At 40.2% G+C, this 4622-nt stretch overlaps 1 protein-coding gene and 1 pseudogene across 1 annotated transcript in view; one reads left to right on the top strand and one right to left on the bottom strand.

Moving 5' to 3' along the window:
- LOC119578971 (probable magnesium transporter NIPA1) overlaps window positions 1–4622 on the top strand; it is a 48681-nt gene that overhangs the window by 11686 nt on the left and 32373 nt on the right. The window lies entirely within an intron of this gene.
- The window catches only part of LOC119578595, a 5952-nt pseudogene continuing 3739 nt past the window's right edge, over window positions 2410–4622 (bottom strand).

Raw genomic sequence — 4622 nt, 5'->3', positions numbered from 1 at the left:
TGAGCCAATATTCAGATTACCTAATGAAAACTGACACTCAACCTCCAAATCTTACAACTCCTGCTCCTTCCACACTCCAAGTAACTGCTGATATCCATCCTCCTCCTAACGATATCCCCCCTACACCCAATCCTCCTACCCCCTCCCAACACAGCCCATCTTATAGTCCATCTATTTGCCTTCAAGAGACCTTTCTAACACATCCTCCAATACCAATCCCCAATTATCATTTTCTCATCCATACTTATCAATCAGAAAACACCTTATGTCCACACTCCCTTTCAAACCAATGTCCCTTGCACAGTTATCCCGTATCTTCCTTGTTCCTTATGTAATGTTCCCCTTCAATCCCACACATCCTATTATCGTGCCCACGTTTTTTGAAACAACCCGTACCTCTGCTTTCCCCCATCTATCCTCCCTTCCACCGACCTCCCAACCTATCAGACATCCTTTCAAAATCCCACACCTTCTCTTCAACAACCTATTCCCCTTTCCTCAAACGTATACATATCCTTCATCTATCTTACTCCTTACCACCCCACCCCTAACCCTTCACTCACCAATTCCTTTGCCCCACTTAGACAACAAATCACTAACTCAACCACCCTTCCCAAACATTAACTATAGTGCTACATAAACCTTAGTTTGTCTAGCACATTTCTCTTGCTTTTAACCATTAACCATTAACTAATCCCTAACTCATTACTACTGGAATATATAGACAAATAATAATAAATGCAGAAAATAATGGGAACTCTACTAGCATCAGCATTCCTTTAAACACTGTTCCCCCTCAAAAATATAATAATAAAAAATAATACAAATATATATATGATTCTACTACAGTGAAGTGTAAAAAATCATGCATCATGTAATGAATTATGAAAAGAAACAAAAACAATATTATGAATTTAGTTCATTAAAACTAGTCACTCTATTTTATAACTATTACAACCTTCATCAATCAGCCAGCAGTGTTTTTATTTGTTCTTATTAGCTTGAATATGTGAAAACTGTAATTGGTAAAACAATTGAACAATGATATATAAATTCATTAAATATTTTTAAATGATTAAGATATTTGTGGGAAGAGTAACCAAGGTTAAGATTTTTAAAATTATCTTTTTTTTTAGTAACATTAACAAAAATCATTATTTAAGGTTTTATGTCATTTATACGTTTAGCATCAGATTCTGTAAAATATCATTATTCACAATATCAGATTCTCTTCCACTAATATTCTACTATATTTTTACATAAAAAATCTAATGTCATCAAATTATGAGATTCCTCAATATAAATAGGGACACATACACAAAAATTATCAGCAAAAAAAAATATAAATATAATTTATTATTCCTTGCATCTATTTACAAGAATTTCATATAGTATCTTGACTACAAGAGTGAGCTGTAAACTGATTATATCTCATATGTACACTAGATACTAGATACTAGATCATCATCAAATTTTAAAGGTAGGTTCATGTCTGGCCGCCGTGGTCCAGCATGATACTCAATTGAGTTTTCATGTTGTGATGCTCTTGGAGTGAGTACGTGGTAGGGGCCCAGTTCCTTTCCACGAGAGTGCCGGTGTTACCTTTTAGGTAATCATTCTCTCTTATTTTATCCGGGCTTGGAACCAGCACTGACTTGAGCTGGCTTAGCCACCCAGTTGGCTAGGCAGGCAATCGAGGTGAAGTTCCTTGCCCAGGGAAAACAACGCGGCGGTCGGTGACTCGAACCCTCGAAGTCAATTGCCGTCGTGACAGTCTTGAGTCCGACGCTCTAACCATTCCGACCACCGCGGCCTTGACGATCATGGCTTCCTGATTTTTTCCTTGGCAATTTAGACCCGGTGGTTTGCCATTGCCTTCCGCCCGGTGTTTTTTTTTTTTTTTTTTTTTTTTTTTTTTTTTTTTTTTTTTTTTTTTCCGAGTCACCATCTCTATTTACCCGGCACTGACTTGGGCTGACTTGGTCCCCCAGGGGCCCTAGGCAGCAATCAGGTGAAGTTCCTTGCCCAAGGGAAACAACGCGGCGGTGGGTGACTCGAACCCTCGAAGTCAGATTGCCGTCGTGACAGTCTTGAGTCCGACGCTCTAACCATTCGCCACCGCGGCCCCAGATACTAGAAAAACACAAATAATATTGCTCTGATTCTTGCTGCTCAGAGGGGCTCCTTTAGTCACTGTTTTCAATGTAAATATCTGTTATTTTTATATTAGTCACAGTTGAAAACTTTACATCTTGAAACTTACGGGTATACATAACCATTCTAGCATGTGGCAGCAATTATGCCATCCATATTTTGGCATATTTTGGCACTATATATGGGACTTTGGTAAGTATATGTCAAACTAGAGCTTTAAATTTTGACTATAACCCCGGGCTTCCAGCTCTGCTTCTAACTTATAGCCACTTCATTTACTTTGCTGCTACAACTACTGCTCCTGCTACGATTATTGTTATTATTTTTGCTAAAAATTTACTTTGAGGGGATGATGGTTGTTTAGGTGAATTTTGTTGTTGATGTTTTTAAGTTCGTTAAGGAGTGGCACCTCACCAATGCAACTTGAAGCTGAGCGCAATGTCCTCTCCTGGCCATCAACCCATCTTCCTGCTTGCTTGGCCACTGCTAGTACTTCCTTCTACACTACTGCTCGCCACCTCTGCTGCTATTGCTGCTGTTGCTGTGATGGCTATATTTATCTTCGATGTTTCAAGGGGATGGTGATGGTTTATTTTCTTTTAGCATGGCGAGCTGTGATTTCTGACTTATCAGGACATGCAAGAATTAGTTTTTGTGGGAAATACATTGTGGTAAGGTTAAGCCCCGCTAATGGTGAAGCGGTGCTCTACTTAAGGGGTGGTGTACCTTGGTCTAGTCCACCTCCAGGAACTTTGAGGGGCTGAGGTGACTCAGGTGAGGTGTCTCCTGCTTCAGGAGGTGGCTGTTGTGCTCCATTTTCTTTATCCAGATGTGAAGAAACAAAGCAACTATGTTAACAATGAAACCCAAAGTGTTAGGACAATTTTTTTCCCAAACCATTTCTCTTAGTTCTGTGTACAATATGGATGAAGCTATAAATTTCAAGGTGTAAAAAGCACATAATTGATAGACATAAAGACAGAACTGTTTTAAAAGATCAAGTGCAAAGTTTTCATATAAATTGTCTCAAAAGCCCAAAAATCTACAAGTGCCACTAAACAAAACCCCAAATGGCCCAGTTAGTAAATTCATTAATGCCACCAAAAGTCTGTTTCAATGCCAGACCAACACCTTTGCAGAACATGAAACCCAAAGAGAGCCAAAGGAAGAACAAATGGTGATGTATAAAAACATATCGGTGACCATAACGGGTACCAGTGCAATGAAAACTGCAGAAAGGACAACCACCAAACTGGCCCTATTCAAGAATCCTGGATGAAGAAGCTGAGACTGAAGTTCTTCCATACTTGCAATTTCTCTATCTTTAGGTCCACATAGTGGGGACTATACACATCCCACCAGCACCAACACACACCCAAGTTTTCCCTAGCATGGCTAAACGCTCTTTCAGAAATATGGAGATATGCAGCCGTGCATACAATAGAAAATACACCAAGGGGGGGAACCAAAAAGGCTGGTGCAAATATTAGGCCACAAAGTTGGTGAGCTCTCCCAGAGCCATGAGGGAGATGCCCACCACCACTTGGGTAAGCGCAAATATCCATAACCTCCATCCCAGCACGAGTCCCTCCCTGGACCTGAAAAAAAAATTTAATCCGATAAATTATTTAATTACTTTGAAGTCTGCTGCGAAATCTTGGAAAGTAGCTTACCAGGGAATAACATGTATTACAAATACTTCAAAAAATAAGCTCTTAGTTTCATTCAAATTAACCCTTTAAAAACTACATTTTTTTAAATGTTAATCCTCATATAAAATAAATAAATAAAATAAAAAATAAAAATAAAAAAATAAAATCATAAACAAGCAGTATATACAAGCTTGACAAAAAGTAAGCACCCAACCTAAAGGTCACGAAGAGCAAGTTTTTTGTATATCACTGAAATACCAATGAAGAAACGGGGGAAAAAAGGCCAGTAAAAGGGCCCAAATGAAGGGTCCAGGGGTACCCACTCCAAACTCGATTCTTAAATCAACCTTTTCCATTGGTTTCTTCAGTTAGGTTGGTCTCCAGCGTCAAGTTCAGCAGCGTGTCTTTTATTCCCACTCATATCCTGTGGGAAAATGTTTGTGTGTTAAACTTGCATGCGAAAAACCCCCCATAAGAAAGGAAATGCACCTGTCTTAGGGAGTGAGTGTGTGTGTGTGTGTGTGTGTGTGTGTGTGTGTGTTGTGTGTGTTGTGGGGTTGTGTGTGTGGGGTGTGGTGTGTGCGTGCGTGCGGTTTGGGGCGTGCGTGGTGCGTGTGTGTGTGTGTGTGTGTTGTGTGTGTGTTTGTGTGTGTGTGTGTGTGTGTGTGTGTGTGTGTGTGGGGTGTGTGCGTGTGTGGTGCGCGTGATAGTGCGTGTATGCGCGCGCGCATGTGTGTGGGCGGTGCATGTGTGTGAGGCCATGTGTGCATGATTGCGTGCTTGCGCGCGTTATACACACATCTCTACCTATATATC

Source organism: Penaeus monodon, chromosome 11 (genome assembly GCF_015228065.2).
Source record: "Penaeus monodon isolate SGIC_2016 chromosome 11, NSTDA_Pmon_1, whole genome shotgun sequence".
Lineage (NCBI taxonomy): Eukaryota > Metazoa > Arthropoda > Malacostraca > Decapoda > Penaeidae > Penaeus > Penaeus monodon.
The sequence above is the reverse complement of the archived record's forward strand: the minus strand, read 5'-3'. Positions and strand labels throughout refer to the sequence as shown.